General features: G+C 47.4%; 1 protein-coding gene and 1 long non-coding RNA gene across 2 annotated transcripts in view; one reads left to right on the top strand and one right to left on the bottom strand.

Annotated features, from left to right (window-relative positions):
* Nucleotides 1-27,429, bottom strand: part of GPR176 (G protein-coupled receptor 176) — a 115,114-nt gene that overhangs the window by 59,822 nt on the left and 27,863 nt on the right. The gene's annotated exons all lie outside the window — the stretch shown is intronic.
* Nucleotides 19,971-27,429, top strand: part of LOC141153820 (uncharacterized) — a 124,600-nt gene continuing 117,141 nt past the window's right edge. The window contains exon 1 of the long non-coding RNA XR_012247360.1: nt 19,971-20,157. This is a non-coding gene — a long non-coding RNA (uncharacterized lncRNA). The remainder of the gene's footprint in view (nt 20,158-27,429) is intronic.

Raw genomic sequence — 27,429 nt, 5'->3', positions numbered from 1 at the left:
TCGCTGCTCCGGCAGTCTCGCTCTGCTCTGACCCTTTGCTCGCTGCTCCGGCAGTCTCGCTCTGCTCTGACCCTTTGCTCGCTGCTCCGGCAGTCTCGCTCTGCTCTGACCCTTTGCTCGCCGCTCCAGACGGCTTCGTCCTGCTCTACTCTCGCTCACCGCTCTAGGCGGTCTCGTCTTGCTCTGCTCTCGCTCACCGCTCTGGGCGGCCTCACTCTGCTGTGTTTGTCCACCGCATCTGCGGTTCTGTTCCTGAGTCCCAGTCTGTACTGGGTCCTATCCACTCTGTGCTCCAACCTGTCGTACCTGCCAGTACCTCCCTGCCTGCATACCAGTCGTGCTTACCAGCATCCACCCGTCTGCATACCAGCCGTGTCTGCCTATACCCACCAGTCTGTGTGCCAGCCTAACCTGCCTGTTCCTGTATTCCCCGGTGTGGATCAACAGCAGTGTCCGGGGTCTGACCTGGAGTAGCACCTGGTTCCTCTGCTCTGTTCCTCCTTGGTGCACTGGTGTCGTATGCCGTCGTGCGACCTTGGTCGGATCGGGTGGATACTTAGTTACGCCCCTCCAGGCATTCACTCTCCGGTACGGTCCAGTGGAATCACTACATATACACGCACACGCCAGTCAGTCCGGGCGTGTGCATGACAGCATGCTCAGGCCATGGTTCCCTTTGAGCCCCACGGCCTTCGCTCTGAGACGTTTTCCAGCAAATATGTGCATCTGGAAGAAATTTATTTATTTTATTTATTTTTGCTACTAGCTGAGTTCCAGGCGAATTACGCACCCGTCCAGATGGAGCTTTCTGCACCCGTTCCTGCGGATCCGCCACGGTACTATGTGGATCCAAGACTGAGTCGTGCATTTGTGAAGCAATGCATGCTACACTTCAAGTTCTACCCTCTCTATTTTCCCACCGATCGGGTTAAGGTGGGATTCATGATGTCTTACCTAGCGGGTGATGCCTTGAAATGGATCACCCCCCTATGGGAAGCACAGGATCCTATCGTCCTGGACCTGCAGGCCTTCCTGGTGGCCTTTCTAATGGTCTTCGATGACCCTAACCCGGAAGCCCCTGCTGAAGCTTCACTTCCCAATATCCCGGAGCAGCCCCGATGGGTAATGTGTGTGGGTAGCGCACTAGTCCTCCTGCCCGAAGAGACTACTGCCCATCCAGAATCCACACAGGATGACTACACTCTTTGGAATACTTCTCCCAACCTCAAGAGGCAGTCCAGATGTGCTAGGCGTAGAGGCAAGCCGTCATGCCAGGGTCTGTCCTCCCAAAGACCTCCTGACCCCAACCTTGAAGTCCCTGCTGAAGCTTCACTTCCCAATATCCCGGAGCAGCCCCGACGGGTATTGTGCGTGGGTAGCGCACCAGTTCTCCTGCCCGAAGAGACTGCTGCTCACCCAGAATCCACACAGGAGGACTTCCTGCACCCGGTATCTGATACTTCACCCACTTTACCCGGTGAGCCTGTCCAAGGGTACTCCGAAGCAGTGATTACCTCCGAGTCTGTGCACCTCTACAACCTGGCGGAGGACACCCTGTTGCCTCCTGAATCCTCCGGGATACCACTTGATGACAAATGGAGAGAGACTTCCCTACACCCGGTACCCGATACTTCGTCCGCTCCGTCCTGTGAGCTTGACAAAGGGTACCTCAGAGCGGTAGTTTACCCCGAGTCTCTACACACCTCCGACCAGGCGGAGGACCTCCAGTTGTCTCCTGAACCCTTCGGGGTGCTACCTGGTAGCGAATGGACAGAGACTTTCCTATACTCTGCACCTGATACCTCGCCCGCTTCGTCCAGTGAGTCCGACCTAGTGTATTCCGAAGCAGAGGTTACCCCCGAGTCTCTGCACTCTTCCGACCTGGCGGAGGACCTCCAGTTGTTTCCTGAATCCTCCGGGGTACCACCAGATAACAAAGGGACAGTGACTTTTCTACACCTTGTACCCGATACCTCGCCCATTTCATCCTGTGAGCTTGACAAGATGTACCCCGAAGCAGAGGTTACCCCCGAGTCTCTGCACCCCTCCAACCGGGCGGAGGACTTCCAGTTGTCTCCTGAACCCTGTGGGGTGCTACCTGATAATAAGTGGAGAGAGACTTCCTTGTGTGCTGTTCCTGGTACTCCACCCGTTTCGTCTGTTGCTGAGGATGGCTGGATAGGAGGTAGCATCCTAGCTACTCAGATGAGACCAGTTTTGTCTCTTCCTGTGGACAGTAGAAGTAATCTCCTTGAAGAGAAGGATTGGCCCTCAAATTCCCTGCGGAAGATTCTCGTACCTAACTCCAGCTCGTTGTCCCTGTACTTCCGTTTGTGAGTTTGTGGTCCACTCGCTACTTCACTGCAAGTACCCTGTGGGTATCTGGTTCTGCCTTTCCCTTCCTGCCTGTTCCATGTGAACAGAGCCCTGTCCCCTCTGCTCTGCCTTGCTCATCGCTCCGGCGGTTCTTGCCTGCTCTGCCTTGCTCACCGCTCCTGCGGTTCTTGCCTGCTCTGCCTTGCTCACCGCTCCTGCGGTTTCCGCTCTGCTCTGCCTTGCTCGCCGCTCCTGCGGTTTCCGCTCTGCTCTGCCTTGCTCGCCGCTCCTGCGGTTTCCGCTCTGCTCTGCCTTGCTCGCCGCTCCTGCGGTTTCCGCTCTGCTCTGCCTTGCTCGCCGCTCCTGCGGTTTCCGCTCTGCTCTGCCTTGCTCGCCGCTCCTGCGGTTTCCGCTCTGCTCTGCCTTGCTCGCCGCTCCTGCGGGTTCCGCTCTGCTCTGCCTTGCTCGCCGCTCCTGCGGGTTCCGCTCTGCTCTGCCTTGCTCGCCGCTCCTGCGGTTTCCGCTCTGCTCTGCCTTGCTCGCCGCTCCTGCGGTTTCCGCTCTGCTCTGCCTTGCTCGCCGCTCCTGCGGTTTCCGCTCTGCTCTGCCTTGCTCGCCGCTCCTGCGGTTTCCGCTCTGCTCGCCGCTCCTGCGGTTTCCGCTCTGCTCTGACCCTTTCCTCGCCGCTCCTGCGGTTTCCGCTCTGCTCTGACCCTTTGCTCGCCGCTCCAGCAGTCTCGCTCTGCTCTACTCTTGCTCACCGCTCTGGGCGGCCTCACTCTGCTGTTTGTCCACCGCATCTGCGGTTCTGTTCCTGAGTCCCAGTCTGTACTGGGTCCTATCCACTCTGTGCTCCAACCTGTCGTACCTGCCAGTACCTCCCTGCCTGCATACCAGTCGTGCTTACCAGCATCCACCCGTCTGCATACCAGCCGTGTCTGCCTATACCCACCAGTCTGTGTGCCAGCCTAGCCTGCCTGTACCTGTATTCTCCGGTGTGGGTCAACAGCCGTGTCCGGGGTCTGACCTGGAGTAGCACCTGGTTCCTCTGCTCGGTTCCTCCTTGGTGCACTGGCGTCGTATGCCGTCGTTCGACCTTGGTCGGATCGGGTGGATACTTGGTTACGCCCCTCCAGGCATTCACTCTCCGGTACGGTCCAGTGGAATCACTACATATACACGCACACGCCAGTCAGTCCGGGCGTGTGCATGACAATATGACACTGTGCACCAAAATGTTGGTGCCAATTTTTTGCCACAAAGAAAAGCCAAATAAGAGTTGGTGGAAAATTGTCTAAAAAATGTGCCAAATTTATCAAACAACATGAAATACTGTGATAGGTTTCAGAAAATTTGTCACACTGCATTTTTTCTTTTTTTTTTTCTTTTCTTAAGCTGTTTTTATTTGTGATTGGTTATTCAAAAGCCAATGTACCAAAATTGAAAATGTTATATGTTCATGGTCATACCATTAGTCCTGTTTAATAATATATTTAAGACACTTATTTCCTCTTTTTTTTCTTTAGTATTTGACATCTTTGTCTATGTAATGCAACATCTATAGTAACTGGCATCAGAACTGCCCACTAATGGTATCTATATGTAAACTGACAGGATGTATTCTATTCCCCTGCAACGCAGCCAAGGGGCCTAAAAAAGTATTACACAGTATCCATCACCAATCAATGATCTCTGTGTAATGGAAGGACGTGCTAGGTCCTCCAGGGACATGCTCGCTACAGCTGCTTACTGATAAATGAAGCTCCTGAATGTGGGACCAACCTCTATTAAGTGACTAATAGGATTTGTGAAAGTGGGGCTTTAGAGAACTTTGTTATTGGTTAAAAACCTTGAGAATTCAGTGGGTGGTAAGAAAAATAATTGGATTCCTATCCGAATCAAGCCTAATCAGGTACAGTTATATTACAGGACTCTGCATATCTGTGTCTTATTAAAAGGACCTGTATCTTGATTCATGCTGCCCAAATCACGGCAGCATGAATCAGAGCCTGGCTGCAGGAGTGAAGCCCGGTGTATGTTTCTCTGAAATTCTTCAGTGAGAAAATAGTTTGATGGTTCAATAGGGGACTATAGGCAGAGATGAGACTAGTCCTACACCGTCCCAGCCGCCTTCTCCCAGCGCCACAATGGCTGGCTTCTCCCAGCACTGCTGCAGTTGATTGAAAGGTCTCTTTCTAAATGCATACATGGGAGAGACCTGTCAATCACATGAAGCTGTGCTCATCTGTTCTTATGGCCCCCGGACAGGTCTTATGACTATTTTTTCTCTGAAATGCCGAATCAACATTAAAATAAAAGAAAGCTCGTCCATTCTTTTTCATTCATATAGTCCTGCTCATCGTTATTGGCACCCATGAAGTTTAAGTACATAATGTGGAATATCTCCTGAAAAAAAATGAATCAAGTGAAACAGTTTTTTTGTATAGAGACTCATGTTAAATACAAAAGAGCAAATGATAAACAATAATTTAAAACCAAAAAGAATGGGGAGGAAAATTAGAGAAACCTAAAGCTTGCTGTGTCACTGGTATTGGCACCCTTTACATTAAGTTAGTATGGAGACACATTTTTACTCGTCTGTGGTAAATCACAAAAGAGATTCATTTGTGATTGTCAGTGCTCATGTGACATGAATTAGCCAATGAATGATGACTTCAGTGTTTTAAAAAGCCACATGGTAGGCCCTGTTCCTTTGTCACAATGGTAAAGACAAAGCTGTCTGAGCACATCAGAACTGCTATTATTAGCAAACACAAGACTTCCAAAGGGTATAAGGCCATCTCCAAAGACCTTGGTATCCCAGTTTCAGCAGTGCACAATGTTATTAAGAAGTCTACCAAGCATGGAACAGTCAAGAACCTCCCTGGACGTGGAGGAAAGAGGAAAATTGACAAGAGATGTCTTCGACGGTTGGTGCGAATGGTGGAAAAAACACCACATTAAACATCAAAAGACCTGAAGGCCAACCTGGAACAGTCTGGGGTCATTGTTTCAACAAGTACCATACACCGCACATTAAACCAAGCAGAGCTTTATGGGCGAAGGCCAAGGAAGAAACCATTGCTGAAGAAAAACATAAAAAGGAACGATTGATCTTTGCCAAAGAGTTCCTTGGCAAACCACAATCCTTCTGGGAAAATGTTCTGTGGACAGATGAAATAAAAATAGAGCTGTTTGGCAATGCAAAGCAACAGTTTGTTTACAGGTGGCACAATGAAGCTCAATAAGAAAAAGAACACCTTACCAACAGTTAAGCATGGTGTAGGATCCATAATGCTGTGGGATTGCTTTGCTGCGTCTGGTACTGGTGACAGTATCACAGGAATCATGAAATCAGAGAATTATCAAGAGATTTTAGAGCGAAATGTCCTACCTAGTGTAAGAAAACTTATTTAAGTCGAAGATCATGGGTCCTCCAGCAAGACAATGACCCAAAGCACACATCCAAAAGTACACCGGAATGGTTGAAAAAGAAAAAGTGGACTGTTTTAAATTGACCAGCAATGAGTCCTAACCTCAACCCCATTGAAAATCTTTGGGGTGAGCTGAAATCTGCCATTGGGAAAAAAGAACCCTGCAAACATTCAAGAGCTTAAACAAACTGCAAAGGAAGAGTAGGAGTAAATTCCAGTTGAGAAGAGCAAGAAGCTTATAGAGGGCAACAAGAAACGTTTGGAGGCTTTCAGCAATGCCAAAGGGTGTGCAACCAAGTATTAATTAGGGGTGCCTTTATTGCAGCACATGCTATTTATTCTGTTTCTTCTTTGAAATTGCAACATTAAAGTAGAAAAACAAATGTTTTATTGTTGTATTACTTTGGACGACTAATTAAAAATCCTGAGTTTATAACTTTGGTACATTTCCATTTATTTCTGAAGATATTGTACAGTCTATGAAAAAAATGAAGGTGTACCAATAATGGTGACCAGCACTGTACTATAAGAAACCTAAATGTAAATAAGTATAGGATGAAGATGATGGGTCATGACTAGTGATGAGCGAGTATGTTCTGTTAACCCTTTTGCCGAGTATACTCGGGCGAGCACAGAGTAGTTACAGCAGCTCGGTGATATGTTTGAATCACTCCCGTGCTCATGATTTGTGACGGTTTGACAGCTTTAATACATGGGAGGAATGTGTAAGAAATTGCCAGGTTTAATACATGTGAGGAATGTCTAACAGTCGCAAATCATGCACACGGGAGCGATTCAAACATAACACCGAGCAGCTGTAACTACTCGGTGCTCGGCCCGAGTATACTCGGAGAAAGGGTTAACAGAACATACTCGCTCATAAAAGCTAAGCAGTACTGGACCATGGACATATTTATTTTTTTCCTTCTTAAAGGGAATGTGTGATCCCCCAAAAATTGTTTCCACAATTGAAAACATGTAAAGTTTTAAGAATAAAAAGATAAAAATAAATAAATAAAAAAAAAATATATATATATATATATATATATATATATATATATATATATATATATATATATATATATATATATATATATATTTTATTTTTTTTAAAATAATTATATGAAAAATTATTTTATGTTTTTTGATATTTTGAACTTTTAAACACTAAGGGGGAAGCTGTTTGCCGTGAAAACTTAGTGTACTGCTAGCACGGGCAGAATGGTGGCTCAGTGATTAGTATTGCAGCCTTGCAGCATCTGCAATGAGTTTGTATATTCTTACCGTGTTTGTGTGGGTTTCCTCCGGGTTCTCCGGTTTCCTCCCACATTCCAAAGACATACTGATAAGGAATCTAGATTGTGAGCCCCAATGGGGACAGCGATGATAATGTCTGTAAAGCACTGCGGAATGTGTTGGCGCTATATAAAAATAAAGATTACTATATTATATTATTATTATTAGCTCGCATGTGTCTGACGTCACTCTTCCCCCTCCGCTTCTAGATATTTGCAAAAGAATAATTGAGAATGAAGTTTAGGCCGGGGATACAGGCCAGGAGCGTTGATTCTTTCATGTGAGAGAATCAGATTGATTATGCAAATGACACTCGGATCAAACTCTGATCAGAATTTGAGCCGAGTGTGATCCAATTCTCTACACAGGTGAGGAGAAGATAAAGAACAAGATTTCTCCATCTTCTTTATTGTGTGAGTCTGCAGAAATCAGACTGCACTCAGATGTCATCGGAGTGCAGTCCGATGTGTTCTACATACCCAAAGCACTGAATGGCTGAGTGTGATCCAATTGGTGCAGCAACTTGCAGCCACAATTTTTTGTTTCTCATGCTGTATCGGCATGAGAAGAAAAAAACCACTGATCAGCACTGCTCCTTTGAATATCATTGATTCGAGTGCTATCTGATAAAACATTGGATAGCACTCATCCTATGTATATGTTCGTATGAGCGAGCCTTTAGGATCACAGTGCAGATATATTTTGATGGTGACTGCAATGTGATACTGAGATGTGGACAGTGTCACTGAGGATTGCTGGCAGTGCGAATTCTGTTAATTGGTGCTGCGCTGCTCACTCGTCTTTAAAGATATCTAGCAGCTGTATTATATATTATATTATTGCTGCTGCAGCATTCAGATCACAGTAATTACACAGTTCAGCAGTCAGTATCACACATGATTGGATTAGATAACGGATCTGTGGACTGCATCACACATGATAGGATTAGATATAAGGCTCAGTCAGTGGTGGTCTGTACCACACATGATACGATTAGATACACGGATCTGTGGACTGCACCAAACATAATAGGATTAGATACATCGCTTAGCGGTCTGTATCACACATGATAGGATTAGATACATGGCTCTGTGGACAATTACTGTGATCTGAGTGGAGCAGCTGCAAAAATATAACTGCTCTACTCAGATCGCTGTTGTTACCGGTGAGCACAGGTCCGGGCACCAGTGCTGCGGTGGTGATTTCATCCAGTGACGTCTACTCACCGCTGAATGTGACGCGCCCCCTGGGCCTGTGTTGTGCAGGGGAACCCGGAACCGGGCCTGTTGTAGAATGCTGGGGGTTGTAGTCTCCGTGTGGCGGTGACCCGGTCCGTGCCCAGGGTGGTCAAACCAGTGGCAGTCTAAATGTTGTAATAAGTGTCCGACTACGCCACCCGTGGATTGCGGTCAGTGGGGACCGCCGCTGCGCTGCCGACCGCTGAGGCTGATGTTGGTTGCGCAGCCGAGTATGGGATAACTCCCCACGGGAGGAGTATTGCCTCAGGGCAGCTAATGTGAGAGATGATGGGAGTGATGGTGTGAGCGTCCCAGTACTAATGGTGCTGGTGCGGCAAGGAATCACAGAGACGTGTGGTGCAGTTCAGGGTCTTTACTGATGGTACAAGGCAGACCCTCCCGGGAGTACTGGCTAGTATAAGGGGCCTGGTCAGTCTGCGAGCAAGCAGGAGTTCCCCTGGCCAGGTGGAGTTGTAGGCCTCCCCGTTTATCTGCACTCTTCCTGGCTACCTTGCTGTCAGCGGTTACAAGTAGCCCACGTCCCTGAGTATACCGTGTGGTGCTCACCCGTATGGCTGGTGACTTGGGGCCTTCTGTTAGCCTCCGCTCCTGGATGGCGGCGCTGGTCCCTTCTCTGTGACTGAGCCTCCGGGCTTCTATGGCCAGAGGACCTGGAATCCCCTGCCGGCTGGTTTCTGCTGCTGGGTGTATATCAGTCCCCACAGCTTCGGACTCCTGTGTCCGGCTTTAGTATCTTCGTCTAGGGCGAACTCTGCTCAGCTCCAGCCCCTGGACTTCTGCTACTGCTCCTACAGAGCTCCTAGTTCTTCCTTTCCCTCTCCAGACTCTGACTGCTCTAATCCCGCCCCAGACCCAGTTTAAAAGGGCAGATTCCTCCCCTCCCAGGTCTGGGTGGACCGTGTTGCATGCTTAGGGATCCTGACCAGAGAAACCTCCCACTTGTTCTCAGACATAATATCTCTATTACTGCGGCAACCAGACCCCTGGGGTGTCGCAAATGGAGTCACCACCACCGCTGTCCAGGTGCCTGGACCTGTGCTCACCGATAACTACAGTGATCTGAGACAAGCTGCTGCAATGACATAACTACTCCGCTCAGATCAGAGTAATTACAGGTGATAGGAGGAAACTGTAGCCAGTGCAAAGCGCTGGGCTGCAATAAAATGGTGTAGGTCTCCACCTAACGCTGTGACCTAGGAAACGTGCACCGTTCACAGCTGAGGCAGCCACAGTTCAGGAGTAGTGTTGAGCCACCCCCATAGTGTTCGAGTTCGGTTCGGTTCGTCGAACACCCTTGTGTTCGCCGAACTGTTCGTCGAACTGTTCGTCGAACACCGTTAAAACCAATGGCAGGCAAACAAAAACACATAGAAACACATAGAAAACACCTTCAAAGGTGTCCAAAAGCTGACAAACTGCTCAGAAGACATAACTAACACATGGAAAAGTGACAACTACATATAGTCATGCGAAAAGAAAAGAGGTGGAGGAGTAAAAGGAGGGGGAGACACAGATATACGCATGTCATGCCCTTCTAAAATCCAAAAGTGAGAAGCCGACACGGCCAGTCCGTTCCTGCCCGTGCCACCTCCGTGTCGCCGGGTTTGTGCCAGAGCCGCGGTGAACCCTGACGGCCAGCCCCCCTCCCCCAATACTGGTGCCTGTCCGCTGGTGGGTCGAGCGAGCCCCCCTGTGGTGGAGGCAGCTCTAAGCTTTTTAATTTAAATTGTCTCTCTAATTTGAATGAATACACTTTAAATCCTTTCACAAGGATCTATTGAAGGGCAAGTCTCATGCCAGCAGCCGCGTAATTCCAGCTCCAGTAGCGTCCACTAAAGCTGCTGCAGTTAAAAAGCTTTTATAAGGATCGAGCTCGGCTGTCCACCGCAAGGCGTCCTACCGCCAGTCCCAGCCCCTATGCCTTGGGGTGCCTCCTGATGCTCTTCACTGAGTATCCCGTGGTCCCGAAGCATTTCCTTTGAAAAAATTAAGTGTCCAAACTACAGGTGGTGTAGCTTGCTTAACAGCCGGGATAATCCGCTGACTAGCAGACACTGCTACTAGGCACAAAGTATTTCCTGGGCTAGATGCAGTTAAAAATTTGTAATTAGATACTCTCGTTGGATGCTGAGAAAGCATTCCATAGAGTCTCCTGGCACGCCATATATTATTCTCTTAAAATGCTTGGGGTAGGGGTCTAGGGGACCCTTTTATAGCCAAAATCACGGCCCTGTATCGCAATGCGTCACCTAGGCTGAAGATAAATGGAACTGTAGCACCCCGAGGGCTCGGTTGCTGCAGAGGTATTGCACCTCACCCAGAGGTGTGATATCTCACTCTCAGGTAAGGATGGAGTGTGGATCAGGACCCCGACACCTGCATGCATTACACCACATTGCCGTGGGGCAGGGCGACCAATATGCCCCTGAGATGGGCACGACAGTCCCTGTCCCTGGCTGGAGTGGGGGGAGGGAACACTGAGGAAGGGGAAACCTGTAGTGCAGAAGCAGGGAGGAAGCAGTTCCTGGGTGCATTGAGAAGGGAGTATAAAAGGTGGGCACCATCTTAGTTCAGTGCAGAGAAGTCTGAGCAGAAGTGACAGGGAGCAGGGGCTCTGCATGAGCTCTGCTCCAGAGGCGGGCCTAGTAACAGAGGCCCAGGCCTGGAAGAGGGAGAAGGAAGGAAGAGGAGCGGAGAGGGCTCCAGGAACGAGGAACGAAGGGATCCCAGGGGTGTGGATGGGCGAGTCGCCACCGCACGCCCGAATCCACCTGCGTGGAGGGGTCAGGCCAAAGGGGGAGACCGGTCCCCGAAACTAGTGGAGGCGGGAAACGACCCTCAGCTAGAAACCGGAGGCTGTGACATTTTATGTGGCGCAGCCCCTCGCTACACCCGCTAGGAGGGCAGCACATAGGGTCAGGGAAACTGGCGCCAAGTTTACCAAGAGGAGGCCCGAGGCAGCCGGACAGAAGGGTTGGTAAGAAAGGCCAGACAAAGGACACACAAAGGGGGTCCTGTGAAGCGCTCCAAAGTTATCTGGGAGTTGTCTGAGCCCCTCACCTGGTGAGCACAGTACGACGTGGGCAGCCGTTACCTGCAGACGTGGTCTGGGTAATAAGAACTGTGAGTAAAGGCCCTGGACTGCATCACTGACTCCGTGTCGTTACTGCTGCTGCCCTGCACCATCACCCCCATCCTCCGCATACACTGCCCTGAGGCTATACTCCTCCCGTGGGGAGTTATGCTACGCTCTGCTGCACCCACAACACCAGCCTCAGCGGTCTGCCCTGCAGCGGCGGTTCACTCTGACCGCAATCCACGGGTGGCGTAGTCGGACGTTTAAACATCAAAACCACATAAATAGTTCCGCCACTGGTTTGACCGCCCTGAGCCACGGAACCGGGTAGACCGCCATGGAGACTACAACCACCAGCATCCACCAAAAAGGGTCTGGCTCCAGATGTCCCAAGGCCCAGGGGGCGCGTCAGAACATTTTCATCACCTTTCACAATCACCAATGGGACAAGGCAGGGATGTCCTCTGTCCCCTCTCTTATACATCCTAGTGACGGAGCACCTGCTCTCATCAATTCGCCATAACCCCAATATTAGGTGGATTGAGGTGGGAGGCACCGAGTACAAGTGCTCTCTATTTGCTGATGATGTCCTAGTATATATTACTCAATCACATATATCCATCCATGCTGTTATGGCTGAAATAGATCACTTTGTTACATGGTCAAATTTTAAAATCAATACAGCGAAGTCTGAGGCCCTCAATGTCTCCCTCCCCAAATCCATACAGGATTCCATCCAGTCCAACTTTCCCTTTGCCTGGCCCTCACAGGGTATCAAATTCTTAGGAATTCCTATTCATAGAGACCTCTCCCGTCTATGTTATCTTAATTTTGGGCCCTTTATTGAACAACTCCATACAGACCACGGTTGGCAAGTTAGAACTGTAAGATTCACTACATGAACCACTGGTGTTTTGTGGAAAAGCACATGTACACTGTGTTCCAAATTATTATGCAAAAAGTGTTTAGGAGTGATAAGGGAAGAATTTGTTTGTTTGTCAGTTAAACTCATTGATGGTGATGTGTCAGGGCTCTTTATATCACTGTAAGCAATTGCAGACACCTGTGCTAATTAGTTTGGCAGGTGTGTCCAATGAACGGCAAGACTACTTAAGAAGGCTGTCCCACATTATTAAGCAGCCTACATTTTCTGCCAAAATGGGAAAGAAAAAGGATGTGTTGGCTGCTGAGAAGCAACAAATTGTGGAGTGTTTAGGTCAATGCATTACTACAATCAACATTGTGCGATGATCAGGATGAAGTGTCTTGGCAATCAAGAAGTATGTAGCTGATTCACAGTACATACGTGTGCGTGCTGATAAGGGCAAATTGAGGACTCTTTCCTACAGGCAATTACGTCAGGTTATAAGAGCAGCGGCAAAAAAGCCTTGTCATAGCAGCAGACAAGTTTTTGAAGCTGCTGGTGCCTCCAACGTCCCCCGAACAACAAGATGCAGGGTCCTTCAGAGGTTTGCAGCTGTGCGTACGCCATCCTGTCGACCTCCTCTATCCACTGCACACAAGCAGAAACGGCTCCAGTGGGCCAAACATTACATGAAGACTGATTTCAAAACTGTTTTGTTCACGGATGAGTGCCGTGCAACGCTCGATGGTCCAGATGGATGGAGTGGAGGATGGCTGGTTGATGGACACCCCACGCAAAGACGGCTACAGTGCCAACAAGGAGGAGGTGGAGTAATGTTTTGGGCTGGAATCATGGGGAGAGAGATAGTCAGCCCCTTTAGGATCCCTGAAGGGGTAAAGATGAACTCCATAATGTATGTGGAGTTTCTCAAACAGCACTTCCTGCCATGGTTCAAGAAGAAGAACCGTGTATTCCGCAGCAAGATCATTTGATAATGCACCGTCTCATGCTGCACATAACACATCTGCATCTCTGGCTGATATGGGCATAAAAGGGGACAAACTTATGGTGTGACCCCCATGCTCCCCTGACCTCTACCCCATTCAGAACCTCTGGAGCATCATCAAAAGGAGTGTCTATGATGGCGGGAGGCAGTTCACATCTAAGTTACAGCTCTGGGAGGGTATTCTGTCCTCATGCAAAACATTTGAAGCAAAAACCATCCAAAACCTGACAAATTCAATGGACGAGAGAGTTCAGAAGCTCCTTTCGAACAAGGGGTCCTATGTGCAAATGTAACATCACCTAGAATAAAGTTTTGAGTTGAAAACTGTTTGATTTCAGTTTCTAATAACCTGCTAATGCTTATAATTTCAAAAATGACCATTTTTTTGGTCTTTATTAAAATGAAAAGGTTGATCGAAGAGTGTGGGGGATCTAAGAGTGTGGCAACCCAGTAGTCAGGATTACTTCGAATTCTGACAATCTGAGGGTCATGTTGCAGGTAGTGAAGCAAGAAGGCACTTATGTGTCTTGCGTATCTCGGAGCCCCAAAATTATTTTCCAGGCTAGATGCAGCTAAAAATTATTATTAATTTTAAATCTGGTGGAGCTTAGTATAGATGGCCTAATAGAATCAGTACTGCACACTGCTACAAAGCCCAAATTATTTTCCAGCCAAGATACAGATAAACATGATTAGTAATTTGAAAGCTTAAAACGGTTGGTGAGGTGATTTTAACCAATCATCAAGCTTTTACTCTCCCCAGGATGACACAGGGGTTGAAAAGTCGTTTCGGATCCATGATTTGTTCATCTTTATGAACGTGAGTTTGTCTACATTATCAGTAGAGAGCCGCGTGCGCTTATCTGTCAGCACACCACCAGCAGCGCTGAACACACGTTCAGACAGAACGCTGGCTGCGGGGCATGACAAGATCTCCAAAGCGTAAGTGGCGAGCTCCTGCCATTTATCCAGATTGGAAGCCCAAAAAGAGCAAGGGTCCAGTGACACAGTCATGGCTTCAATGTTTACTTGGAGATACTCCTGTACCATCGTCTCTAGGCGTTGACTATGTGTCAGACTTCTTGTCTCCTGTGGCCTTGCAAAGGATGAGCTAAAAAAGTGGTGAAATGATTCCGCAAAATTGATGTTACCAGCAGATACTGTGTTTCTGTTACGGTTTGAGTGCTGAACACTCGACGGTCCCACGGTTGGCAAGTTGGAACTGTGAGATTCACTACGTGCACCACTGGTGTTTTGTGGAAAAGCACATGTAAGATTCTGCAACAGTCTCTGCTGATACTCCTGCATGAATGCATCCCTTTCTATGGCAGGAATTATTTCTGCAAATTTACTTTTGTACCGGGGATCTAACAGTGTGGCAACCCAGTAGTCAGGATTATTTCTAATTCTCCCAATTCGAGGGTCATGCTGCAGGTAGTGCAGCAAGAAGGCACTCATGTGTCTTGCGCATCCAGGAGCACCAAGTCCCTGTTGTGTTGGTGGCGAGGTAACAATCATGCTTCCTTCCTCTGTCCTCTCCCCCCAACCTCGCACAACAGAAATGTGATCAAGGTCTCCCTCATCTGATGAGTCTTCCATCAGTTCGTCCTCCACTTCTTCCTGGGCTCCTGCACCTTCCTCACTAGTTTGGCTGCTACCATGCGCCCTGGTAAAACCATCTCCCCCACCCTCACATGCCTGCCGCCTTGGTGCTGCCGACCGTCTGGACCTTGCAGATGTTAGCCCTTCCGCATACAACTCCTCCTCTACTTCCTCCACCTCCTCTTGTGCCACCACCTGACTCCGAATTCTGTTTAACATTTGCTCCAGCATGTAAATCACCGGAATAGTCATGCTGATAATGGCATCGTCGCCATTTCAAAACTGTGCAGAAGGGTGCGTGATCTGAGACCACTCCTCCAGCGTGATTTGCTCCACCTCTGGATCCCGTTGGCCCAGGCTATACGTCAGAACGTATTGCACCAGGGCTTGTCGGTGCTGCCAGAGTCGCTGCAACATGTGCAGAGTTGAATTCCACTGGGTAGGCACATCGCATTTTAGCCGGTGAAGTGGCAGGCCCAACGACATCTGTAGAGATGTAAGTCGCTGAGCTGCGGGATGCGAACGGCGGAAGTGAGCACACAGCGACCGTGCCCTCTGCAGAAGGCCATCTAGTCCGGGATAGTGGGATAAAAATTGCTGGACAACCAGGTTAAACACGTGAGCCATACAAGGCACGTGTGTGACATTGCCCCGGCGAAGGGCCGCACCCAGGTTTGCAGCATTGTCGCACACGGCCTTCCCTGGTTTCAGGTCCAGTGGAGACAACCATTCATGAAATTGGTTATCCAGAGCTGACCACAACTCCTCAGCTGTGTGACTCACATTTCCCAGACATTTCAATGTAAAAACCGCCTGATGACGTTGAGCCCTACTGCCAGCATAGTAAGGAGGTGTGCAGGATCCCTTCTGCGCAGTTAGAAAGCTTGTGGCATGACCAGACAGGCTTTGGGTGCAGGTGGAGGATCGAGAGGAGGTTGAGGAGGCAGAAGCAGTGGAGGAACTTTGACATAAAGAGGATTGACGCACAACTCGTGGGGACGGCAAGACTTGGACAGCAGCCCCTTGTCCTGCTGTCACCATAGTTACCCAGTGCCCAGTCAGCGACATGTAACTCCCCTGTCCATGCCTACTCGTCCAAGTGTCTGTGGTGAAATGCACCCTGTCACACACAGAGTTTCTGAAAGAAGCGGTGATGTTGTGTGCGACATGCTGGTGGAGCGCAGGCACACCTTTCTTTGAGAAGTAGTGCCGACTGGGCATCTGGTACTGGGGCACTGCGACGGACATAAGGTCTCGAAAATCCTCTGTGTCCACCAGGCGGAAAGGCAGCATTTCTGTAGCCAAGAGCTTGCAGATGGTGAAATTCAACCTCTTAGCTTTCTCATGGCTAGGAGGAAATGGTCTTTTACTTGTCCACATCTGAGGGACTGAGGGCTGGCTGTTGTGCTTAGACGGGGTTGATAAGGGTGTCCCCGGCAAACTGCCGGTCTGTGAGGAAGATGCAGGCGGACATGTTAGGTTGCCTTGATCCAAAGGTGGTGCTATCGATGTCGGACAGCGCTCAACACCAGCTGGTGTTACCACCTCCAAAGAAAATTATGACCTGCCAATCACGCTGGCTGTTGCGGTTAAAGAGGTGGCCGGTCTGCGTCCCAAAACAGGTGTGACTGCTGTCCCCCCAGTCACAGAGAATGAAGAGGCCGCGGATGCACAAGATGTGGCAGACAGTGGTTGGCCAGGCCGGCTAGGCCGCATTGTAGCACAGTGAGCTTCCCACTGCAACTTATGTTTCATGTCCATGTGCCGGTTCATGCATGAAGTACTCAAACTATGTATTTTTTGGCCTCTACTTAGCTTTTGTTGACAAATGTTACAGATAACACGAGTTGGGTCATCTTTATCGATCTGAAAAAATGCCCAGGCTATGCAAGGCTTAGCACCCATGCGACCTGAAGAGCCACCACGACTTGTGGTCAGAGGCAGAGTTGTGTTTGAGGATGCAGTTGTTGAAGTGCTTCCAGTACTACGTCTCTGTCCAGGAAGGCGCAACCTGACCTCGTCGTCACTAGCATCCTCCTCCACCTCCTCTGCTGACTTCATCTCTTGGCTGTCTGTGGGTTGACAGTAAGTGGGATCTCCAACCACATCATCATCACCCTGTGTGTTATCACACCCGTCGTCCTCAGAGCCAACCTGTTCCTGCCCTGACAAAAAACTAAAGTTGTCGCTCCAATCAGGTATTTGAGTCTCATCATCGTCTTCCTCATTGTCTCCACCAACAGGAGTTACAGTTTGGGAATGAGGGTCTACATTATGGTCAGAACCTTCTGCGTCTGGTCCTGGATCCGACTCATAAAGATTCTGGGCATCAGTGCAGATCATTTCCTCGTCTGGATTCACAGAAGCGCTGGAGCCGACCTCTGATTCCCAGGCTATAGTATGAGTAAACAGCTCTGCAGACTCAACCATCTGTTCTACCTCATACTCAGACGGGCAGCTGGAGATTTGGGAGCTGTGAGGAAGCAAGTGCGATTGGGGTGACACCTTTGAGGACTGGAGTATTTGTGATGTTGAAGTTGATGTGGAGGAGAGTCCACTTAAAGGAGCACTTGATATCCGTTGAAGCACCTGCTGTTTTTGTAGCGATTGGCGTGGCCGTAAGAAAGGGATCTTATCACATTGTCCGCTAAAAGAAGTAGACATTTTAGTTTTGCTGGAAGATGGTCTTTCTTCTGCAGATGTTACTGTTGCTTTAACACCTACTCCACGGACACAACCTTTTTTCCCCTTCCCAACACGCCTATTCCCCTTTCCACCAGCAGCAGGCCTTTTTCCACTCATTTTGGAGGTTAACTAATTCACAACTCTGGAGTTGTTGGCACAAAAAAACAATGGATGGGAACCGAGCAGAGCTGAGTGGCCAAACTGTGGTATTAGGCCAAAACTATTGGCTGGGTTAGATGCAGAAAAAAATTGTATTCAGTTTGCAACCTGATGGAGGTCAGTATAGATGGACTAATAGAACAAGTCCCACACACTGCTAGAAGGCCAAATATTTTTTCAGAGCTAGATGCAGAAAAATATTATATTCAATTTGCAACCTGATGGAGGTCAGTATAGATGGACTAATAGAACAAGTCCCACACACTGCTAGAAGGCCAAATATTTTTTCAGAGCTAGATGCAGAAAAATATTATATTCAATTCGCAACCTGATGGAGGTCAGTATAGATGGACTAATAGAACAAGTCCCACACACTGCTAGAAGGCCAAATATTTTTTCAGAGCTAGATGCAGAAAAAAATTATATTCAGTTTGCAACCTGATGGAGGTCAGTATAGATGGACTAATAGAACAAGTCCCACACACTGCTAGAAGGCCAAATATTTTTTCAGAGCTAGATGCAGAAAAAAATTATATTCAGTTTGCAACCTGATGGAGGTCAGTATAGATGGATTAATAGAACAAGACCCACACACTGCTAGAAGGCCAAATATTTTTTCAGAGCTAGATGCAGAAAAAAATTATATTCAATTTGCAACCTTATGGAGGTCAGTATAGATGGACTAATAGAATGATGCTATGCCCAAAAGGTTTTACTTCACTAGGTGCAGTAAAAAAATTGGTATTCTATACACAGGTGGTGTAGCTTGCAACATAGATAGGCTACTCCACTGACTAACACACACTGCAAGAGGCCAAAAAGGATTAGCTTTGCTAGATTTAGCCAAATGCTGTGAAAAAAACTTGCACAGCACTGGCACAGACCTGCCTGGCAAAAACTGATAGGAACTGATGTAACTTAGTCCTGAAAAGGACTGCAATTACAATTAGTCTTTACTCCCAACCTATCTATTTAAGAGCACAGACCTGCCTGATAAAAGTCGTAGGAAATGCTGTAACCTAGTCCTTAAAAGGACTGCAATCACAACTATTCCCTACTCCCAAGCGATCTGTAGATTTGTGCGAAAATTGGCTTGAAATTAACAAGGTATAGCGCACACAGCAACAGCGGTGCCGTCTAACACGCAGCTGCAGCAGTGAGAAAATGGTGGCGACGGGGAAAATGGCTGGGTCTTATAGGACAAGGACATGTGACATACACTGCCAATGACACATGCCCTTGCTTGTGTGAAAAAAAGCACTTCGCTCCGTGTGTGCGCTGCTGATAGGCTGACAGATTGCACCTCCCCACTGTAAATGCGGGAAAGAGAAAAAAAAATGGAGATCTTCATTGTTCCTGCAGAGATCCATCCCCTGCCCCTCCCCCCGCACCGCTGTACACTCAAACTGCGTATTAACATTAATTTTCATCATTACTGAGAAAAAATCCAGTTATGATTTTGGTGCACGAACAGTTATCGAACATAACCTCGAACAGCCGAATTTTTCTCAAATCGTTCGTGTTCGCCGAACGGCTCGAACACCGCCCAAAACAGCTCGAATTTGAGATTGGCGAACAGTTCGAGTAGAACAACGCTCATCTCTATTCAGGAGATGCAGTCAGACAGCGACTGCAGTTTCCTGTGGCCAGGGGCTGCTGTAATTGCTCTGACACATACTGTACTGGCAAATAAAATGGTAACCCCCAGCAGTTAAGTTAAAAAGTTATTAAAAAAAAAAAAAAAAAACATTTAATTTTATACACTAATAAATAAACTTTTTAACAAAGTCCAAACTATAAAAAAATTTGTCACTCATTACCTATAAATACATGTTACAAAGCAGTAGAACAGAAAATCCGTGACGGCACAGGGAAGCCATTCTTAGTAGGGGCTCTGAGGACATCAGAATGAGGATCTACTATAAGAGCTGATAGTGGATAAAGGAAGGGAATCATTTACAGCGTGGGACTCTCATGGATCAATATGGTAAATAAGGATTCTGCTTCCTCTCCTATAATCGAGCATTAATACGGCGCTTTCTATATATAACCCTCTGCTTTGTCTAATTGGCGCGTATTCCAACAGCTATATATAAATCCACTCTTGCTCGCCTCACACTCCTCTCCCCTGAGTCTGTCACTATCCCCGGCTCAGTTGCCTTGGTAACCATGTCTTTTCACACATCCCCCGCTGTCGTGTATACTTTGGAAGTGCTTTTCCCTTAGTCCACCTTGTTACATTCATGATGCAAAACTTCTTTTCAATAGCACATTCAGGTCACAGCTTTCAGCGCGGCTCCACAATCTCCGTGTCCTGCTGGTTGTGACATGTAAAGCATGGCTTAATACCTAACGCAGCAGCCTGTCCATCACGTGTACGTACGTCTGTCGTATTAGCAACTGCTGTGTGAGTTGGCTCTTCAGAGAGAAATAGAACAGGAGCTTCAGTGTCACCTATTGTAAGTAGCAATCCTAAAAGTCAGTTTTGACCCTTTCAAAGGCCTTAACACATGACTTGGGATAAGAAGCCAAAACAGACACATATTTGGGGGTATTTGTCCCTCATCAGTGTAAAACAGGAGAACTAGTTTGGCTGGGTGAGAGACCTTTAACAGTGGGTGTAAGGGGTAATGTTTCTCCTTGTGGAGAGCACCAAGTAGAGTTCCTATCCTCTTCCTCTCTGAAGAGGCATCAGTTTTGACCCTTTAAAAGGCCTTACCAAATGACTTACAGAAAGTAATGTGATATTCAAACAAATAATTATCTTAAAATACAAATATATGTTGCATAACATTGGTGAATGACGTTGTGGTGCTATTAGTCATATTTAATATTTTGTGTGACTTCCATGAGCTTGAAGGACTGCATCCATGCGGTTCAACAATGATTCATACAATTTATTAATGAAGTCATCAGGAATAGCAGAGAATGCAGTCTTACATGCCTCCCAGAGTTCATCTAGATTCTTTGGTTTTGTCTTCCAAGCTTCCTCTTTCATCCTACCCCAAACATGCTGAATGATGTCCATGTCTGGTGACTGGGCTGGCCAGTCCTTGAGCACCTTGATCTTTTTTGCCTGGAGGAACTTTGTTGTAGAGATGGAGCACCATCCTGCTGCAGAATTTGACCCCTTTTATGATTTGGAATGTAGGAGGTAGCTAATACTTCTTGATATTGCCTTCCACCTTGCAAATGTTTCGCACACCCCCATACTGAATGTAACCCCAGACCATGATCTTTCCACCACCAAATGTAACTGTTTTCGGGGTGTATTTTGGATCCATACGGGCTCCAGTAGGTCTCCTGCAGTATTTGCGGCGGCTGTGATGTAATTCTACTGAAGATTCATCAGAGAAATCCACCTTCTGCCACTTTTCCAGCGTCCATCTGTTTAGCAGGCTATGGGACTTTGCAAATGCCACACGGTTTTTTATTTGCCTTTTGTTTAGTGTTGGCTTCTGGGCACTGATTCGACCATGGAGGCCATTTCGAGACAGAATCCTACAAACTGTTCTAGTTGACACAGAGACTTGAGGTGCCCAGGCATGTTGGAGCTCTGCTGCAGTGGAAGAGGGGCTTGCTTTGGATTTTCTAACCAGCAAATGTTCCTCCTGAGCAGTTGTCTTGCAGGGTCTGCCGGACCTGGGCTTGTCAAACACATCTCCAGTCTCTTCAAATCTTTTTTTAATTATTTGGACTTGACACTGAGACACATTAAAGATACCAGCCACCTCTGCAGTGGATCTGGTCTTCAGCCTCTTGATAATCAAGACTTTGGTCGCAGGGTGGATTTTTGGCATGTTGTCAGAGCTCAAGTTGCAGTTCAAGTGAAGGTCTGGGGTGCTGGGTTTCTTTTTATACACACCCACTAATTAACCGATCATTTACTGAGCACTGGTGAGGATGTAAACTAGGATTGGGTGCATTATATGACCAGGCGACAAAACTTTTGTCTTGCCAAAATCTAACCATTCTGTGTTCATTAAATGATCAATATTTCAGCATTGATGCCTATTTATTTTCTTAACCTATACCAAATTTGGGAGGGTTTCAGCTTTCAAAAGAGTAATTTATAAAACCAGTGGATGGATTTAACGTCCGGTTATAAGCTTTTATTTACATAACATGGATAAGCGACATAACTTCTGTCAGGGAGTGTACATGCTGAGATAATCAAACAGGATATCATCAGGATTCTGGGGCTGCGGTCACTTCAACAGCATCTGTCACCACCCTGAAATGAAGCATCATCAATTACTTCTTTTTCAGAGGCTGAGCTCGTCCCTGCTCTACGGTGCATGCATTGGTTGTCAGTTCTAATGCATGCTTATTATGCGCTCCCTGCATAATATTCCTCTGAATGCACATACACACTGACATTGTGCTCCCTTGCTGGCTCTAAACAGAAGTGACAAATCGGCAAGAGAGCACATGTCAGATAGAGTAGAGAGTGAATGGTAGGGAATTATTAATTGAATTATATTAGAAAAGGGATTAAATTGTTACATTTCATATGAAATGTCTATTCAATGTATCGTTGGTTTTGGACCACCCCTCTAATATTTCTCTTCACAGGAACAAAGATCCCAATGCCGACCCCCTTAAAAAACAGTCCCATAGTATTATCCCTCCTCCACCATACTTTACAGCTGGCACAATGCAATTAGACAGGTACATCAGATGCCAGATAAAGAAGTGTGATCCATCACTTCACAGAACATGTTAACACTAGTGATGGGCGAGCACTAAAATGCTTAGGTCGAGCAAATTGGAATGCTCGGGTGCTCAACCCGAGCAACGAGCCCAATGTAAGTCTATGGGAAACTCGAGCATTTTTCGGCGACTACCCCCCGGCGGTCTGCAGAGGGCCTAAAAATTGCCCAAATCGATGGGAATAGTGCTCAAATGACATGGGAACAGTATGGGGAAAACCCCTGGAAGCATTTCTGACTCCCAAGTCACTGCTGTCAATATTGTTGTCAGAGCTATTATGCTACTTTTACGGACTCACAATAAAACATACAAAAATGAAAACAAAATGGATTTTCCTGGGAAATATGTTAAGGAACATCCTTTCCAGGGTTATGACTTGTATATAAGACAAAATAAATAACCAAAAACAAAAATGCTCCTCCACACCATGGGCTATGTTCACACGTAGCGTTTTTAATGCGTTTTTGCACTTTTGCATTGCTTTCAACCAAGACAAATGCATTCACCGGGAAATGTCATTTTAGCATTTTACAACCTTATCTGGCCATGTGGTGTGTGACATATCATCAGACACATCCTGTTTCATTTATGATGAAGGGACTCTGAAAATCACAAAGCCTATTTTTATAAGGCCATCAGGCGGCCTTTACTATTCTTAAAGGACCAGCAGTCGTCCTTCGCTATTGTTAGAGAGCCATCAGCCGGCTATGCTTTGTTGTTCCCATTATTAACAAGTGGGTCTCCCATACTGTTACTGTGTATGCAGTGACTGCAAAGGCTGCCCAAAATTTGGAGGAACTCCAATGCCCCTTGCAAGACACATAGAGGTCAGAGCGCCTCCTAAAAACAATGTTCCCATTATTAGGAAGTGGGTCTCCCATAGTGTTTGCCTATGCAGTGAATGCAAAAACTGCCAAAAATTTGGAGGCACTCCAATGCCCCTTGGAAGAGACGTAGAGGGCCTCATGAAAAAATGTTCCCATTATTAGGAAGTGGGTCTCCCATGGTGTTTGCCTACGCAGTGAATACAAAAGCTGCCAAAAAATTTTGAGTAACTCCAATGCCCCTTGCAAGACACGTAGAGGAGGTGATATGGTAGATGTGGTGAATGATATGATGATGGAGGATGAGGAGAAGGAGGAGGACAAGAGCAAATAGACAAAATCAGGAAGCGTATACCCATGTGTAGGTGTGAAGAGGTGCATGGGAATAGACCTCCCAAAAAAAGACACTGTATTTGAGTTTGTTATGCTGCTATCATTCGGTGGTGTTGAAAAGTCTGGCCCAATCCAGCCCTTGTTAATTTTTATAAGAGTCAGTGCCTGTCAGCATTTTCAGTTGACAGGCAGATGCGCTTATCAGTTATAATTCCACCAGCGACACTGAAAACCCGCTCTGACAAAACACTAGCGGCAGGGCAGGCCAGGACCTCCAAGGCATAGAGAGCCAGTTCATGCCACGTGTCCAGCTTGGATACCCAGTAATTTTAAGGCACATAGGAATCACGGAGGACGTTGGTACGGTCGGCAAGGTACTCCCTCACCATCTTCCCAAACTTTGCACTCCTTGTGAGAGCACCTCGGGGCCTGTAAGATGGGAGGGTCTAAGAAAACTGTCTCAGAACTTTGACAGTGTTCCCCTGCCTCTGCTGGATTGAAGTTGTCTCTGTCGCTTGTACTCTTTGGTTGTCTAACGAACTGTGACCTCTGCCGCCAGCGTTTTCAGATGGGAATTTTTTTAATAATTCTGCAACAAGGGTCTTCTGGTACTGCCCCATTTTAATAGACTTGTCTGCCTCGGGAATAAGAGAAAGTTCTCCTTGTAGAGTGGGTCTAGAAGTATCACCAACCAGTATCACCCAAAATTTGGAGAACGCGAGAGTCACGGGAAACGCAGCGTAACATAAACTCAGCCATGCATGCCAGACTGCTAACAGGCAAGACTTCCGTGCCCTCGCTAACTAGCTCCTCCTCCTCCTCATTTTCACCCAATGCACGTTGGGATGAGATGAGGCTGGGCTGTGTGTAATCACCCTGTTTGGTTCCTTGCTCCATCTCATCGTGCTCCGCCTGCAATGCATCCTCTTTGATTGTGAGCAGAGAGCGTTTCAGAAGACAGAGAAGCAGGATGGTGACGATAATTATGGCATCGCCGCTCACCATCTTGGTGGAGTCCTCAGTTTTGGAGGATGGTACATATGTTTTACATCCATGTCCGCTCCTGATGTTTTGTGTGGAGTCTGAACTGAATACCGATGGCCTTGTTGATGCTGGTAGTAAATAACTGCCCTATTCTGCTCACAAATCGTTCCCAACATCTGCAATGTAGAGTTCCAACACGTAAGGACATCACACACCAGTCGGTGAGCCGGAAGCTGCAAGCGCTGCTGAAACACGGCAAGGGTGGCGAAAGCTGTAGGTGACTTTCTAAATTGGGCACACAGGTGTCGTACTTTCGACAAGCAGATCCGTCACCTCCGGGTAGGTTTTGAGAAACCGCTGAACCACGAGGTTAAGCACATGGGCCCGGCATGGTAAGTGTGTGAGCTCGCCTCAGAGCCACCACCAGGTTCTGGCCATTGTCACACACGACCATGCCTGGCTGTAGGTTCAGCGGTGTGAGCCACAGATCTGCCTGCTCTTTCAGAGCTGCCCACAACTCTTCAGCGTTGTGTGGCTTGTCACCTAAGCATATTAGCTTCAGCACAGCCTGTTGCCGCTTGGCTGAGGCAGTGCTGCAGTGCTTCCAGCTTGCAACTGATGTGGTCATTTCGGAGAGAGATGCTGAAGGGGAGGAGGAGGTGCAGAAGCTGTAGAATGTGGGGGTAACCCTGATTTACCCAGGGCCCACAATCCTCAGCGTCGGCAGGACGTGTTCTGTCCCAAGGTCTGACTGGGTCCTGGTTTCCACTATGTTAACCCAGTGTGCCATCAGCGAGATGTAGCATCCCTGCCCACAAGCACTTTTCCATGTGTCTGTGGTTAGGTGGACTTTCCCAGTAACTGCGTTGTTGAGGGCACAGCTAATGTTGTGGGACACGTGCTCGTGTAATGCGGGGATGGCACACCAAGAGAAATAGTGGCGGCTGGGGACCGAGTACCGAGGGACGGCTGCTGCCATCAGGTTGCAGGAAGCTTCTGTCTCCAGGTGCTTTGCTGCCATGTGCCTGATCATGCTGGTGGTGGTCAGGCTGGTAGTTTTGCTCTCCTGCTGATGCTGGCCTGGCAGGTGGTGCAAATGGCCTTTTTGGGGTTATCAGCTGAGTCTTTAAAAAACAACCAGACTCAGGAAGACCTAACAGTTGTAATGGCAACTTCCGCCGTGTTGATGTTATGGGGAACGGTTGCCTGCCTTCTGTCTGCGGCCACCACACTGCTTCTTCCTGCCTGTTGTGGTGCTACACCTCCCTCCCCCTGTATGCTGCTGTCCACGCTCTGTATGTCCCCCTGCCAGGTTGGGTCAGTTACTAGATCATCCTCCACCTCGTCTTCCACTTCCGCACCCTGGTCCTCCTCCTGACTTTCTGGCAATTGTGTCTCATCATCGTCCACCTCTTGTGACACTTTCCCACTGTCGCCTTCATGTGACCGTGGCTGCTCAAATATTTGGGCATTGCTACATGCTATCTCCTCTTGCCCCGCTTCAAGTGGACCGGGCGAGAGGTCCGAATCTATAAATGGAAAAGTGAACAGCTCTTCGGAGTGTCCAAGTGTGGGATCAGTTGTCTCCGGGCACTCAGCATGGTGGGAGGAAGGAGGATCAGGGTGAGGAATATGCAGTCCAGACTGACTCCTACTGAGACTTGACCGTGTGTAAGACAGGGTGGTGGTGGTGGTGGTGGCAAAGTGACTGGAAACATCTGCTATCCAACCAATAACCTTTTCACACTGCTCTGTGTTCAATAGTGGTGTAATGCAGTCTCCTATTAGTTGGGACAGGAAGGTCGAGCGAGAAGATGTGGGTGTTTGTTGTGGCACAATTTCAGCTTGCCCACGGCCTCGGCCTCATCCTCTGCATGCACCATCATCACCATCACATCCACTTCCCCGTCCCTTGCCATGCGCCTTGCCCATTTTAAACGGAGGACAATATTTTCCACGTTCACTACAAATGGCTGGATTTGAACCGCAGTGATATGTGATACGTGTGACGGAAAACCACAGTTTTAGATAGCTGGCCTGTAGGTAACTATTTTTAACAGCGAACTGGTGTCAATAACTTCGCTAACACACTGCAACAAAATTTCAATGGAGGCCAGAAATGGCAGAATTTTCAGCGCACTTTAATGTGATCCATGTGACGGACAAACCACAGTTTTAAATAGATGGATTTTTAGCGCTGTTATATGGAAAGGATCTGGCTGTATTCTGCAGTGCCAACAAGCAAATGGAGCAGAAAAACGGTGTTCTCTGGATAGCTTTTTAAGCATATAATCAGGGTTAAGATCCCAAAAAAATTATTCCTGGCCCCTGATACCTAGGGCTATTTCTAGAAATATCTGTAAAAGCACTGTAAAGGACATATTGATATTCATGCTATAGCAACTCCATTTTGTCTGCTTGTTTCAAGATCATGTTATTATCACTCCTTGCATAACATACTTCTTTCCTTCTTTTCTCATGCTTTACATGGAACTTTCTCACACTAACTTTTTCTCACAATAACATTTTGTCAGACACCCTGCTCCTGTTATCTAACTAGTCTAGGCCAGGATTGACCTTGTAAATTTCCATCATGCTTCGAACTAACGATGATAGTATGACCATAAACAGTACAGACCAAAAGTTTGGACACATCTTCTCATTTAAAGATTTTTCTGTATTTTCATGACTATGAAAATTGTACATTCACACTGAAGGCATCAAAACTATGCATTAACACATGTAGAATTATATACTTAACAAAAAGTGTGAAACAATTGAAAATATGTCTTATATTCTAGGTTCTTCAAAGTAGCCACCTTTTGCTTTGATGACTGCTTTGCACACTCTTGGCATTCTCTTGATGAGCTTCAAGTG

Source organism: Phyllobates terribilis, unplaced genomic scaffold (assembly GCF_046119375.1).
Source record: "Phyllobates terribilis strain yellow unplaced genomic scaffold, ASM4611937v1 Scaffold_7__3_contigs__length_470593459, whole genome shotgun sequence".
In the NCBI taxonomy this organism is placed as follows: domain Eukaryota; kingdom Metazoa; phylum Chordata; class Amphibia; order Anura; family Dendrobatidae; genus Phyllobates; species Phyllobates terribilis.
The sequence above is the reverse complement of the archived record's forward strand: the minus strand, read 5'-3'. Positions and strand labels throughout refer to the sequence as shown.